At 45.3% G+C, this 16,208-nt stretch overlaps 1 protein-coding gene across 5 annotated transcripts in view; it reads left to right on the top strand.

Annotated features, from left to right (window-relative positions):
- Positions 1 to 16,208, top strand: part of PDZK1 (PDZ domain containing 1) — a 52,090-nt gene that overhangs the window by 13,733 nt on the left and 22,149 nt on the right. Inside the window, exon 1 of one of the 5 annotated variants that reach the window (XM_005677749.3) lies at positions 938 to 1,104. The exons of 3 other annotated variants lie outside the window; for them this stretch is intronic. The gene's annotated coding sequence lies outside the window, so the exon portion shown is untranslated. Of the gene's footprint in view, positions 1 to 937; positions 1,105 to 1,626; positions 1,724 to 16,208 lie in introns of those variants that run through there. One more of the 5 variants, XM_013962467.2, reaches the window with a different exon arrangement.

The raw sequence follows: 16,208 nt of genomic DNA, 5'->3' as shown, positions 1-16,208 counted from the left end.
TGGATATGACTGAGCAACTAACACACACATGGGAAATACATCAGCCTTCAAATATCTGAAGAGCTTCTGTGCAGAAATAGAGTACACTTAGTGTGTAGCTCAGAGGGAGCCATGAGAACTCAGGAGCAGAAGTGAGAGATGTTTTGATTCAATATAAAAAAAACTTCTAAAAACAATGTTATAACAACCATTTACCTGATGAAAGTAAGTGAGACTCAGAGTTAAAAATGAATTCCTCAAGGTTTCTTGGTGGTCCAGTGGTTAAGAATCCACCTGCTAATGCAGGGGACATGGGTTCAATCCCTAGTCCAGGAAGATCCCACATGCTGCAGGGCAACTAAGCCCGTGTGCCACAACTACTGAAGTCCACACTCCCTAGAGCCTGAATTCCATAACAAGAGAAGAGAAGCCACCTCAGAGAAGCCCACGTATCGCAACTAAAGAGTAGCCCCCATCACTGCAACTAGAGAAAGTCTGACTGCAGCAACGAAGGCCCAGGACAGTCAAAATAAATAAATTCCTCTAGATCAAACACTCGGTAAGTGATGGAGTCAGAATTTGAATCTAGGTGTTCTGATCTTACATCCAGATCTTCCCCTTCTACTGTCCGCTTTGGAAGACATTTAGGAGGCCCAGGTAGATGTGAAGGTGGAGATGACCTGATATGAACTAGCTACTCAGATGTCTGTCATTGTTGACCATTTACCCTCTGGCTCCTGCCGTGCCTTCACCTGAGAGCAGCCAAGGCCCAGCAAAGACAAGAGGCGCTTTTGGAATGTAGGTGGAGGAGGGCGAGGCCACCCTGTCCTCAGCCTGTGGTTCTCTTTGCTTCACTGCTCGGAGCAATCTCTTGCCCTGATTTCTAGTGTGGGCTGAGGATCCAGGTCAGTGAGAAGCCCAGCACTGGGTCTGCTTGTGTGGGTGCTGCTGATAGGGATCAGCTGCTCAGGGCTAGGGGCTGAGCTCAGGACGCCACTGTGCTTCCCAGGAGCCGGCCCAGGAGCTTGTGGAAGTGCCTCCACCTGCCCAGCAGGGCTTGCCCGAGAGGTTCTGAGCGTGGACGGGGAAACCAGTTGTTGGAGAAGAGAAACAGAGCACCCTCAGGTGAGACAGAGAAAGGAAAGAGAGAGAGGAGAGAGTGTATGAGGAAAGCAAAGGAGTTGAGAAATAAGAGCAGGGGCTTTACTGGCTCAGCTTGCAAAGTAAGAACGCCAGTTGGAGAGGAGGCAGGATGGGCGTACACGGAGCTTTGCTCCTTTTACCGGGACTTCTTGGCCTGTGGCCTCCTACGGGTGAGGTGGCACAGGCACTGCTCCCCAGGAAGACCTCAGGGTGCTCAGGTGCTGGCGATCACCGCTGCCCTTGGCCTGGGGGACAGCGGTGGCTCTGAGGCTTGGGTATTGCTTGGGTGTGACTGAGGCATCTGCCGAGCGGAAGGCCCCGCCCCCTGGCTAGCTTCCTCTCCCTCCTCTGCGCCCCTCTCTAGGCAGATGGGCCTGAGCCTTGGGTTTGCTGAGGGTTTTCCAGGTTTGCCCAGCTCAGAGCCCAGCCAGCTGACAGCAAGCTGGACAGAGGTCATTTGAACTCAGACCACAGATCCCTGTTAAATATATCAGCTTTTAAATCAACCTTTGTTCAAAGTCCAGTGAATTCCAACTAGAGCTCACCAGCAGAGAGAGAACCTCCTGGTGAGGCCAGTGGCTCTTCTTCCTCCGGGACCTAGGTAAGAACTGACTCGGGGTGCCTGTGACTGAGGGCCCTGACCACCTAGGCCCAGACCCCCTTTCTTTCTTTTTCTTTTTCCATTTCTATGCAGTAGCTGGCTGTCCAGGGCAGAAGAGAGCCTGGTGGGGAAGAAGCCAGGCAGGCCCCGTTGGTGATGGTGGGATTGGGGGATGAGGGATTCTCTACACTCTGAGGTTCTCTGTGCATGAGACACCCGGACCCTCACAGGCTAGAGTCTGCTTCACAAGAGAATAGGTAATCTGACCCTCAGAGCAAGGTTTCCCAGGGTTGCACCGGCCAGAGGGAAGGGAGGGAGACAACAAACTTCACAGATTTCCAGGGAGATTCTTTCTCTCACAGACCTTCCCACTGTTCAAGGGCTTTGGGTAGTAGAGATTTTCTTTTGTAAGCAGCCATTAAAAGATACAACCTAACAACTTTCTCACTGGATAATAAAAATGCTTTTTATCATGTTATAGCTCTGAGAAATAAGAAAAGTCCGTGGATTTTTAGGCTGACCGAATTTTAAAACAGATCCCCACCTTACCCTCTGGAGTGTCTAGTTCTTTGGATCTTGTGAGGCCATGAAAAATCTTGGTTTTTTTTTCCCTTCTGCAACATCCCTTCAGATGATTCTTGTGGGAAGGGACGTTTGGGAGCCACTACTTAGTAACTTATTTCCTAAGCGGAAGTGGTCAAGAGGCTTAAGTGTGACTGTCGTCTCGGGGCTCCCCAGTGGAGGAGATTCTTGGTCTGGGCTGGCTCTGCAGGAGCACACATCTCCTCAGTTACAGGTGCTGCAACGTTGCACCGATGAGTGAACTCTCAGTCCCGTTTCCAAAAGGCACAAGGGCTCTTTGTCTCAGGCCATGGTTGTCGAGTCACATGTTCTTCCCTGCAGCAAATAACTCAGGGACTTTGAGTCTCTGTGTTATGACAAAGTAAATTGTTCTTATCTTTGACTCTTTTGTTTGTTCTTTGCACCATAAACTATGAAGTTGCTAGTAATGATGTCTTACTTTCATAGACCACTGGTTAGACAACTCTTTCTTATCCCAGGGAAGGAACATGGGACTGGAATACAAATAACTTGGGCTTTGATTCAGTTGTTAGTGACAGGCCATTAGACAAGTCCCTTTGCCAACTGGAGCCTCAAGTTTATTGCCTATCAAAGCCTCTCATCTTTTCCGCAAGGGTGTATTGAAAATAAAATTAGAAATATGTGTTCAAGCATAACCACAAATGTGCTTACATTTCAAATATGTGTCTCCAAAGGCCCTGTGGAGCAGTAGGGCAGCCTTGCTGTCAGCTGCGAGATCTTGTGTTTTAATCTCGTTGAAAGTGTTAGTCGCTCAGTGTGTCTGACTTTTTGCGACCCCATGAACTGTAGCCTACCAGGTTCCTCTGTCTATGGGATTCTCCAGGCAAGAATACTGGAGAGGGTTTCCATTTCCTTCTCCAGGGGATCTTCCCAACCCAGGGATCAAACCCGGGTTTCACGCATTGCAGGCAGACTCTTTACCGTCTGAGCCAACAGGGAAGTCCTTCAGAAATGTGGAACGAATTTGCATATCATCTCATTGAGTCTCTGTTTACTCATCCATCAGTAAGGGGCTGAGACTAGATGATTGCTGGTGTCCTTTTCAACCCCCGAAATATGATAGATACTGGAGCTTTGAAGGCTGGGTCCTGCTTGTCATTTGGGTATGAATGGAAATGTTACCTTCCCAGGAATGGCTTTTAAATTCAGCTTCCTCCTTCTACCTCACCACCAGATCTCATCATTTGTAGCCTTTATCATCAGAAATCATCTTGTTTACTTTTTGTCACCTTTGGCAGATGTTAAGCTCTAGAGAGCAGGGGTCTTGACTTTTGTGTTACCTGCTCTTAGAACAATACCTGGCATACAGTAGATGCTTAGCTTCGTTGATATTGGAAGTTAGTGTGGCAGGGAGAGAGCTGCAAGAATAGAGTCAGTATGTTTGGATAATCCTTTTTATCAAGATGGAGGAGGCTGAAGAATTCTGATACTCTCTCAGGCACGTAAGGTCCTTGCCTGCATGTGTGCTAAGTCACTTCAGTTGTATCCAACTCTGTGTGACCCATGGACCGTAGCCTGCCAGGCTCCTCTGCTCATGGGATTCTCCAGGCAAGAATACTGGTGAGGGTTGCCATGCCCTCCTCCAGAGGATCTTCCTGACCCAGGGATCAAACCTGTGACTCCTGTGGCTCTTGAATTGGCAGGCGGGTTCTTTACCACTAGTGCCGCCTGGGAGGCCCTTAAGGTCCTAAGTCTGATGGAATGGGAATGGACGTCTCTGGAGATCTTGGTTAAATGATTTTCACATTTGTTGCACAGGAATTTGATGAGAGTGGCAAGGCAGAGCCAGAACTAGACATATTTTCCTAAAGAGTGCAGCATCTCCTTTCCTTGGCCCTTCATGATAATCTCTTTGCCTGGTGAGCATCATCACTAAATGATTAAGTATTAGAAACCTGAATTACAGAACAGATGTGTTCTTACTCTCATGAGGAAATGAGGAAATTGCTTATTTCCTCATCCGTCAAATGGGTGTAATAGAACCTAGTTCCTAATGTTATGAGAATGAGACTGGAGAAGCACATAGTGCCTCTTGCACCTTAAGTGCTACTATTCTGATGATCATCAGACAGTTTTATGAAGGGCATGACCCCAAGGAAGGAAGGAACCCAGGCGGTGGGGAGGAGTTTTGATAAATATGAAAGAGAGCTCCTACTCAACTCCATGGCAGCTGTGGTCCAAGATTCACCATTCGTGAACATGTGTGCTTGCTTAGTCACTAAACTGTGTCCAACTCTTTTTGCTACCCTATGGACTGTAGCCCTTGAGGCTCCTCTGTCCATAGGATTTCCTAGGCAAGAATACTGGAGTGGGTTGCCCATTCTTCCTCCAGGGGATCTTCCCTGCCCAGGGATCGAACTCACATGTCCTGTATTGGCAGGCAGACTCTTTACTGCTGAGCTACCAAGGAAGCACCGCCACCCCGCCCCCACCAGCCCGCAACCCGATTCGGGAACATGCCTCTGCTTTTCCTTTTGCCTGGAGTGCCTTCCTCCTCCCAGTCTAACTACTTGGGTTCCTTAACACAGCCCTCATGGTTGAGAGGCTGGGCAGATGGTGGGAGGAACCCAGATTCAACCAAGTTTAAATCCAGATTCTGCTGCTTTTCCAAACAGCCATGGAAAATCAGCTTACATTTTCAGGGACTTTTCTCTTGTGAAGCGGACCATTAAGATTAAGTGAGTTTATCTCTGGGCTTTATCGACAAAGGAGGCAAGAATATACAATGGATTAAAGACACTCTCTTTAACAAGTGGTGCTGGGAAAACTGGTCAACCACTTGTGAAATACCGAAACTAGAACACTTTCTAACACCATACACAAAAATAAACTCAAAATGGATTAACGATCTAAATGTAAGACCAGAAACTATAAAAATCCTAGAGAAGAACATAGGCAAAACACTCTCTGACATAAATCACAGCAGGATCCTCTATGATCCACCTCCCAGAATATCGGAAATAAAAGCAAAAATAAACAGATGGGATCTAATTAAAATTAAAAGCTTCTGCACAACAAAGGAAACTATAAGCAAGGTGAAAAGACAGCCTTCGGAATGGGAGAAATAATAGCAAATGAAGCAACTGACAAACAACTAATCTCAAGAATATACAAGCAACTTATGCAGCTCAATTCCAGAAAAATAAATGACCCAATCAAAAAATGGGCCAAAGAACCAAATAGACATTTCTCCAAAGAAGACATACGGATGGCTAACAAACACATGAAAAGATGCTCAACATCATTCATTATCAGAGAAATGCAAATCAAGACCACAATGAGGTACCATTTCATACCAGTCAGAATGGCTGCGATCCAAAAGTCTACAAGCAATAAATGCTGGAGAGGGTGTGGAGAAAAGGGAACCCTCTTACACTGTTGGTGGGAATGCAAACTAGTACAGCCACTATGGAGAACAGTGTGGAGATTCCTTAAAAAACTGCAAATAGAACTGCCTTATGACCCAGCAATCCCACTGCTGGGCATACACACTGAGGAAACCAGAATTGAAAGAGACACGTGTACCCCAGTGTTCATCGCAGCACTGTTTATAATAGCCAGGACATGGAAGCAACCTAGATGTCCATCAGCAGGCGAATGGATAAGAAAGCTGTGGTACATATACACAATGGAGTATTATGCAGCCATTAAAAAGAATACATTTGAATCAGTTTTAATGAGGTGGATGAAACTGGAGCCGATTATACAGAGTGAAGTAAGCCAGAAAGAAAAACACCAATACAGTATACTAACACATATATATGGAATTTAGAAAGATGGTAATGATAACCCTGTATGCGAGATAGCAAAAGAGACACAGATATAAAGAACAGTCTTTTGGACTCTGTGGGAGAGGGAAAGGGTGGGATGATTTGGGAGAATTGCATTGAAACATGTATACTATCATGTAAGAAACAAATCGCTAGTCTAGGTTCAATACAGGATACAGGATGCTTGGGGCTGGTGCACTGGGATAACCCAGAGAGATGATATGGGGAGGGTGGTGGGAGGGGGGTTCAGGGTTGGGAACTCATGTATACCTGTGGCGGATTCATGTCAATGTATGGCAAAACCAATACAGCATTGTAAAGTAAAAAAAAAAATTAAGTGAGAACTCATAAAATGTAACCTAGGCTGATGCTTGGAGCCTAGTAGGAGCTCAATAAATGTGTATAACAATTTTCTTTTCTAGTTGAAATTTAGAGGCTGGAGTGATTCCTTCAGACTGTAGTGGTCAGGCAAGGATTTGTATATGACCTATAATTTGAGCTTCCCTGGTGGTGCAGATGGTAAAGCGTCTGCCTGCAATGTGGGAGACCCGGGTTTGATCCCTGGGTTGGGAAGATCTCCTGGAGAAGGAAATGGCAACCCACTCCAATATTCTTGCCTGGAGAATCCCACGGATGGAGGAGTATTAGGCTATAGTCCACGGGGTCGCAAAGAGTCGGACATGACTGAGACTTCACTTTCACTTTTAAAATTTGAACTGAGCCTTGAATATGGCTAGGTCTTTAATTCATCCACTTGGAAAAAAAATGTGACCTACTATAAATAAATAATTAGGGGTGGGGGCTGGAGGTGTTTCAGGCAGAGCATGTGGGGTGAGCAAAGGGCGGGCTGGGTGTGGGTGACTACATGTGTGCCAAAAGGTGACACTGAGGAGCAGAGGAGGATAAAGTTGGGCTTGACTGTGTTGTGCCTCAAAGCCTGATCAAGATGTTTGGACTTTTAGGTTCCTTTTTTCTTTTTTTAAACTTTTTATTTTGTATTGGAGTTAACCAGTTAACAATGCTGTGATATTTTCAGGTGAACAGTGAAGGGATTCAGCCATATATATACATGTTTCCATTTTCCCCTAAACCCTCCTCCCATCCAGACTGCCACATAACATTGAGCAGAGTTCCATGTGCTATACAGTACGTCCTTTTTGATTATCCATTTAAAATATATCAGTGTGTGTATGACCTTCCCAAACTCCGTAACTATCCCTTCCCCCTATCCTTCCCCACTTCCTTGCAACCAAAAATTTGTTCTCTGTTTTGGAAGTAAGTTCGTTTGTATCATTTGAATTCCACATATAAGGGATGTCAAATGCTATTTCTCCTCTGTCTGACTTACTTCTCTCAGTATGACAATCTGTAGTGGATTTTAGGTTCTTAAGTGTTATTTTTAGAGACTAACATAGTGAAAGAAAGACCAGGCAATTTGTCTTGAGGCAGTGACTGGGAGAGGCCAGAGGACTTTAAGTTATAGGGAAAAAAGCCAGGGGGCAGAAATGCAGATTCAAAAGATATTGAAAAGCAAGATACCTACTTTGGGAGACACTCTCATTCTGGCCAATCCTCTGGATAGTTTGGCTATTTTCAGGTACCAGTTCTGTTAGCAGCACAAAGTATCCTTTCTCCAAGGGCGACTCTTGTTTCCACATGATACTGACTTCGTCTCTCTCCCAACTTGCAGAACTCTTAGATCAGCAAATAGAGTGGGGAAGGCCTTGAACTCCAACCAGGAGTCCTGTCTTCTAGGACAAAGTATGATGGGTGGGTGGGGGGAGGGGCATTCAGTGCCAGCAGGCCAAATGAATTTCAAGATAAGCAGATTCCATTCCTTATCATAAAAGAGAAACAAGAATCATTCACCAAGCCTCTGAGCACTCTTCTCTACTGGAACACATTTCATTAATTTCCCATATTTGAAATTTATGTCTGCCTAAGTCCAAAATCACTGTAGATGGTGATTGCAGCCATGAAATTAAAAGAGCTTACTCCTTGGAAGGAAAGTTATGACCAACCTAGCATATTCAAAAGCAGAGACATCACTTTGCCAACAAAGGTTCATCTAGTCAAGGCTATGGTTTTTCCAGTGGTCATGTATGGATGTGAGAGTTGGACTGTGAAGAAAGTTGAGCGCCAAAGAATTGATGCTTTTGAACTGTGGCCCTGGAGAAGACTCTTGTGAGTCCCTTGGACTACAAGGAGATCCAACCAGTCCATCCTAAAGGAGACCAGTCCCGGGTGTTCATTGGAAGGACTGATGCTGAGGCTAAAACTCCAATACTTTGGCCACCTCGTGCAAAGAGTTGACTCATTGGAAAAGACCCTGATGCTGGGAGGGATTGGGGCAGGAGGAGAAGGGGAAGACAGAGGATGAGATGGTTGGATGGCATCACCGACTCGATGCACGTGAGTTTGGGTGAACTCCGGGAGTTGGTGATGGACAGGGAGGCCTGGTGTGCTGCGATTCATGGGATCACAAAGAGTCAGACACAACTGAGCGACTGAACTGAACTGAACTGAACTGAAGACCAAACAGTAATCTTTACAGTGGGAAAGCACAGTTGGCAAAAACATATCTTGGGGCCCCATTTATTTTTCTATTTTTGATACTAATTTAAAACTAATACACTTGAGTGTTTTGAATTTCCACACCTCTTGCTTTTTAAAGGAGGAATCCAGCTGGCTTAAATGTAATCTGCAGCAAAGATACTGGATTTGCTCTAGGTAAAATATTTTTGAAGAGGGATGAAATTGAATTTCATTTATCTCCTCCTTGCTTGAGACATCTGTCAACACCAACTGAGATACAATAGGATTTCTTTCATGTTGTTGGAAGAAAGTGTCTCCCAAGGCTCTTAGGCAGGCTGTGAAAGAAGGCAGACACACCTGGCCCAGCACGGAAGCCCTTAGGTGCTGACATAACATCTCCAGTCTCTACCAGTCGTAGTTTTCCAGCAAAAGTCTGTGTTAGTCACTCAGTTGTGTCCGACTCTTTGTGACCCCATGGACTTGCCTGTTAGGCTCCTCTGAGCATAGAAGTCTCCAGGCAAGAAATCTGGAATGAGTTGCCATTTTCTTCTCCAGGGGATCTTCCCGACCCAGGGATCGAACCCAGGTCTCCTAGCATTGCAGGCAGATTCTTTACCAACCAAGCCACCAGGGAAGCCCAACAAAAGTCTAGTGATTTCTTTGTCTAACTCATTACACAGAAATTCTGGTTGCATCCTAGGTTATACGAATATCCTCCTACAGTTGCAGTAACTAGGATTAAACATTATTCCCCACTGTCTTGCTCAGTTTTTGTTCTTTGAGTTTTTTATGCCTTGGGTGTTGTTTACATAAGCACCTTGTAAGGAGAGGTTGTGTTTTCTTTGCAGTCTGACAGTGTCTGCACCATTGATTCCTAACTATTTTCCTCTTATCTAAAATAGATGGAGTATCTATTTCATTCCATCTTATCTAGATAAGATGGTGGTTGGTCCAAAGCACTCGTGACTGATGGTAGTAGATTACTGTATTGATAGAATGATCCACTACATCCTAGATTTGAGGAGAAAGACGAAGAAGATAGCACTGGGTATTTTCTTTCCTGACAGTAGTTATTGCACCTGGCTGTCACTGCTCACAGCCCCTTTCTGATTTCCCCCTCCAAGCAGAATGCTGTTCATCCCACATCCTTTCTCTAATCTTTTGGAAATCCAGTGATGTCGGTCCAGTGAGTGAATCTGTTCCCTGGTCACTCTCTGGTGACCATGATCATCCACACCTCAGTATACTCCCTCAATCCATCTTCTCCACCCTTGTATGTGGGTCCCTTGGCTGCTCTATCTTGTACTCACATCTGTTAGAACTCATTTTCTCCAGATGTTTGGACTCTCTGGTCAGCTTAGCTCTGTAAAATCTTTTAGCTCCTTAACACATGGCATTTGATTCCATTTTGGTAATTCCCTAGCTTTCAGTCTTACATGATAGTTCTTAGGGAAATCTGAGTTCATTATTTGAGCTTGATTTCATGGGGGAACAAAATCTTCAGCCAACTTTTCAGCAGCTAAAACTAACTTTGCAGAGATGGTCCAGAGTGAGGAGACAGAGAATCTCTGACCTGACAATCAAGAGGCCTGCTCATCCCTAGTCCATCGCTCAATCTCTTGTCTGCTTCACAAGGAAAATCAGAAACACTGCTCAAATGCCATCACAGGGAACGGGATTCCCATGGTCTCAGGACTTCCACCAGAGAGCAGGGAATATGGTCCACCTGGAGGGGCTCCTCTGCTCCAGACGCTGTGCTCAGGTTGCTCTAGACCGTCCATCTTCTGTGACACTGGCCCGGTGCACTGATCCATGTGCATTTCCTACTTCTGGTGTATTTCTAGCTCCAGGTCAAAATTAAGAAGCCACACATGTTCTCATAGCTAGCAAGTGGTGACAATGGAATTAAAATTGGGTTTGGCTGTAAAACTCTGGTTCTTTCCGATGTACTTTATCCAGACTAGAATGCTCAGGGAAGATGAAAATAAAGACAAACTCCCGTTACATCAGCCATATACCTATGTTTAGACTTTTTGTTACTGGAAACTACTCTGTTCTAAACATTGTTTAAGATGCCTTTTCCTATGTCAGCAGCTTAATTTTCAAAACTGTTCCCTCAGTGCCCGCTTCCTCCCTCTCCCCATTCATCCTGCCCAGCCAGAACACTAGAATAGAAGCTAGAACTGGAACAGAAGCTAGAACCCTTCATCTTTTCCATCACTCCATCTTTGTAGCTCAGTGCTGGATGCATGCTCAGTTGTGTCCAACTCTTTGTGGCTCCATGGACTGTAGCCCAACAGGCTCCTCTGTCCACGGAATCTTCCAGGTAAGAATACTGGAGTGCATCGCCATTTCCTACTCCATCAGATCTTCCTGACCCAGGGATCAAACCTGAGTCTCTTGTGTCTCCTGCATCGGCAGGTGGATTCTTGACCACTGGTACCACCTGGGAAGCCCTCATGCAGTTTCTCTTCCTCACAATTCACACCAGCCTCATAGTCTCACGTCTTAATTTAACGCTGGGCTCATTGTACGGAGAAGGCAATGGCACCCCACTCTAGTACTCTTGCTTGGAAAATCCCACGGGCGGAGGAGCCTGGTGGGCTTCAGTCCATGGGGTCGCGAAGAGTCGGACATGACTGAGCGACTTCCCTTTCACTTTTCACTTTCGTGCATTGGAGAAGGAAATGGCAACCCACTCCAGTGTTCTTGCCTGGAGAATCCTAGGGATGGGGGAGCCTGGTGGGCTGCCATCTACAGGGTCGCACAGAGTCGGACACAACTGAAGCGACTTAGCAGCAAGCTGCAGCAGAGCTCATTGTAAACATAGAAACCCTCACCTCCTAGCCGTCTGTTTTTAAACATGTCATGCTCCAACCTGGGGTAAAAGTGACCACTTTTCTTTTTCTATTCTTGATGTCTTGGGTAGGCCAAAAAGTTTGAGTTTTCCCATAGGCTCTTATGGAAAATCCGGAATGAACTTTTTGATAAACCCAATACATAGTGAGAAAAAGCCATGAGAAATCATGCTGATTGGTCTTGTATAAATTCATGAGATCTATATTTATCTGTCTAATGAAAAAAATATATTTTGGCCTAAGTTGTTACTTAGAAATTTTTATTCAACATGTTGCCTGTTTATAGTGAAACAGTGCTAATTTGGATAGCCTTTTTGCCTAGATTATAAACTGCCAGCCCAGGGGTCCAATTCTGTTTACTTTACATGAAGTTTTTTTACAACTTTGAAATAGCTGCCTGTTTTTAAATATGGGGACATTTCACATAAGTCTGGACTTTTGGGTTCTCTTGAGACTGGAGGATCCAGCATGCTGGGCTCTGATTTCTTCCTCAGTTCAGTTCAGTTCAGTCGCTCAGGTGTGTCCGACTCTTTGCGACCCCATGAATCGCAGCACGCCAGGCCTCCCTGTCCATCACCAACTCCCGGAGTTCACCCAAACTCATGTCCATTGTGTTGATGATGCCATCCAATCCTCTCATCCTCTGTCATCCCCTTCTCCTCCTGCCCCCAGTCCCTCCCAGCATCAGGGTCTTTTCCAATGAGTCAACTCTTTGCATGAGGTGGCCAAAGTGCTGGAGTTTCAGCTTCAGCATCAGTCCTTCCAATGAACACCCAGGACTGATCTCCTTTAGGATGGACTGGCGCAGTGGCCTTTGGAGGTACATACTGCTAATCCACACTCCTCTCCTAGCCACCTTCACCGATTTATCAGTCGGGCCTAGTGGAGAATGTGGAGAATGTGGAATGGTCCACATTCTCAAAGTTCCCCATTTGTCTCATTAAGTTGACCTTATCTTCCTCTTTGTCTCATTTTTCCCACTCTTCTCCTGCCTCAGTAGAAGTGTTCCATTTCATCAAGGCCAAACCCATTTTCCATGCTGTCTCTATCATCCCTTGATATACAAACGTTAAAAATAAACCCATCCACTAACCCTACTTCCCCCTCAAACTGCTGTCCCAATCCTCTCATGTATCTGTTTCAGGATGTATCTATATTCCTTGCCTCTGTTATTTACTAGGGTTCACTTGCTTCTTAGTCCCTTATCTGCCCTGAACTTCCATTTTCTAAACTTAGTGGCATTTTCTGTGTTTATCCTCTTTACCTCCTAGCAGGGTTTTGCACTGTTAACGCTGTTGTCTTGAAATTCCTCTTTAGCTTGGACTGTAAAATCTTGGCCATCTGATGATTCCTTCATAGCTTCCTTCCTGTCACTTAGATATCACTATTACCCAAGGCTTTATCCTTGGCTCCCCTCCTTTCATGTTGTTACTCCCGGGTGTCACAGGAGCATTGCTATGAGGATTCTAGGCCACCGTTGCCCAAGCTCCAGGTCCACACTTCTGTCTACCTGCAGGATGTTCTGCCAAGTCCTCTGATTTTAAAAAATTTTTACCTTTTGAAGATTTATCCCCATATTTTCTTCTAAGAGTTTAGAAGAAACAGTTCTAGCTCTTAATTTTTTATTTGATTTTGAATTAATTTTTGTCTGTAAAGTGAAGTAGATATTCAATTCCCTTTTTTTTTTCAGTCCTCTGATTTAAAACCATCTCAAACTGGCTTTGCCATATCATTCTTCATGACTATACCATCTTTCAATGGTACAACTTATCTGTCAGTCACCAAAGCATGAACTTGTGGGTCTTTTTCTTTCTTTCTCTGACTTCTTCCTTTCTAACACTCAGTCCAAGTAGGCAGTGTTACTTGGAAGATGCATTAGTCTCCTAGCTGTCATAACAGAATACCACAAAACAGAATCCCTTGTTGCTTAAACAGAAATTTCTTTCTTCACAGTTCTGGAGGCTAGAAGTCCAAAGTCAAGGTGCCAGCAGGGCTGGTTTCTCCTGAGGCCCCTGTTGTTGGTTTGCAGATGGCAGCCTTCTTGCTGTTTCTTCATGTGGCCCTTTCTCTGCATATATGCTTTTCTGTGTCTTCTTATAAAGATGCCAGACCCACATTTTTGGACCTCTTTTAACCTTAATTATCTCTTTACAAGGCTCTATCTCCAAATAGTCATAAGGCTTCAACATATGAATTTTGGGAGTGAAACAATTGAGTCCATAACAGACGGGGAGTCTAAAGCTTGAAGTAGAAAAAGTATCAAGAGTGAAGTATTAGTCGCTCAGTTGTGCCCAATTCTGGGACCCCACGGACTTCAGCCCACCAGGCTCCTCTGTCCATGGGATTTTCCAGGCAAGGATACTGGAGTGGGCTGCCATTTCCTTCTGCAGGGGATCTTCCTGACCCAGAGATTGAAGCCAGGTCTCTTGCACTGCAGGTAGATGCTTTACTGACTGAGCTAAGAGGGAAGCCCAGGCAAAAACTGAACAAGGGTGATAAGTCCAGGGAAAGTATGCCACTTGTGGGGAAGCAGACAGAATGAGAAAACGACCACAGAATTAGGGTGTTCTGCAACTCAGAGCTGAGAGGAGTCAGAAGCACAGCTGTGTTCACATCGGGCAGTGACCTCAGAAGACAGAACTGTGCACGTACCTCTCTGTGCAGCCTCTGGGGGAGAGGATTTCGATCTGGGGCCAGAGACCAGGCTTGACCACTGGAGCTTTTTGTGTCACAGAATTTTATTAAAGTATGAGAGAGAGAGAAAAAGCTTCTGACATAGACATCAGAAGGGAGCAGAAAGAATGCCCCCTTGCTAGTTTTTAGCAAGGTGTTTATGTCTGTTAGAAAGCTCTTAATCAGATAAGAGAGACACCTTAAGGCTGAGGGAGTTTCATCAGGCCCCTCTCCCACAATATGAGTTTTATCTCCTGGTCATAAAACGATTGATATGAATACTGGTTTGTTAAGCCATTATCAGCTCAAAGTTTGAGAAAAGAAAAAAAAAGTCTAAGAAAAATTTTGAAGAAAGGCAGATTCCAAGGCAAATACATAGTTTCATTAACATAGCTTAAGAAGAACATTTCCATAAGAAAAATGCATGGGTTAGCTCAAGGCAGAATCAGGTGTAGTCTATGCAGAACTTAAAGAAGCCGCTTTTACTTTTGTGTAGAGAAGGAAAAAAACTGCCACTTGCAGTTTATCTCCTCCTGCCGCTTGGGGACCTCTGGCCTTCCTACCTGTTACCCTCTCAAATCCACAACAAAATGGTGTGTGAGTGACGTAGGCAGTAATTAGGGAGAGTCACAGGGACCTGGAGTGTCTCGTGGTCAGTGTACACCTGTTGTTGTACCTGTCCTGTCTGAGGCCATCTCTGTATGGAGAAATCTGAGAGGGCAGGATCGAAGACTTAGTACCACGTGTGGCTTAGTCCTCTCTAGTTCCTCCAGCTCTTTCACCTCTATTCTCAGGCAGAGGAGCGGGGTCAGGCTGCACGTGCGGAGGATTAGTACAACAGCCATCCCTCCTACCACCCGTGGAGCCCAGCTCTGCTCCTGTCCTCCCTCTGCTTATAAGCCTTGCTTGGTGCATGCCTGAGTGTGTGCTGAGTCGCTTCAGTCGTGCCCGACTCTTTGTGACCTTATGGACTGTAGCCCGCCAGGCTCCTCTGTCTATGGGATTCTCCAGGCAAGAATGCCAGAGTGGGTTGCCATTCCCTCCTCCAGGGAATCTTTCTGACCCAGGGATTGAACCAGGCATCTCTTGCGACTCCTGCATTGGCAGGTGGATTCCTTACCATTAGCGCCACCATGGAAGCCCCTGGTTGGTCCCTGCTGACCACCAAACTAAGGCCAGATCCCTTGGACTGTTATTAGAGGCCTTTACAGCCTAACTTGTCACCCATGACAAAAGGATGTGTTGGCTGTCCTGTTGGCTGTTCTGCAGTCACTTTGGGTTTTAGCTCTTCTTTGACCATCCCCAAGAACTTTGCCACTTCCATGCCTGAGGTTCATACTACTCTTTGTGGCTAGAATATTCTTTTCCTACCTCTGTCCTACTGAAGTCCTACCCATCTGTTGTCAATGTCTAAATCAAATCCTATGTAAATTGCGAAGCTTTCCTTAATTTGTCTCATGTTGTAGGTCTTATAGCATTTATACTCTGCTCATAGTGGTTGCTCATTCTGTACTAGAACTTTTCTTCACTCCTATTTAACTATAAAGTCCATGAGGATAGAGGTGTTGTTTTACTTTATTCCTTCAACCACTTAACAGTGTTTTGCACATCAGTTCAGTTCAGTTCAGTCGCTCAGTCGTGTCCGACTCTTTGCAACCCCATGACCACAGCACACCAGGCCTCCTTGTCCATCACCAATTCCCAGAGTCCACCCAAACCCATGGCCATTGTGTCGGTGATGCCATCCAACCATCTCATCCTCTGTCGTCCCCTTCTCCTCCTGCCCTCAATCTTTCCTAGCATCAGGGTCTTTTCCAATGAGTCAGCTCTCCACATCAGGTAGCCAAAGTATTGGAGTTTCAGCTTCAACATCAGTCCCTCCAATGAATACCCAGGACAGATCTCCTTTAGGATAGACTGGTTGGATCTCCTTGCAGTCCAAGGGACTCTCAAGAGTCTTTCTTCTCCAGCACCACAGTTCAAAAGCATCAATTCTTTGGCACTCAACTTTCTTCATAGTTCAACTCTCACATCCATACATGACTA

Source organism: Capra hircus, chromosome 3 (assembly GCF_001704415.2).
Source record: "Capra hircus breed San Clemente chromosome 3, ASM170441v1, whole genome shotgun sequence".
NCBI classification, from domain to species: Eukaryota; Metazoa; Chordata; class Mammalia; order Artiodactyla; family Bovidae; genus Capra; species Capra hircus.
Note: the sequence above shows the minus strand (reverse complement) of the source record. Positions and strands in the feature narration are given on the sequence as shown.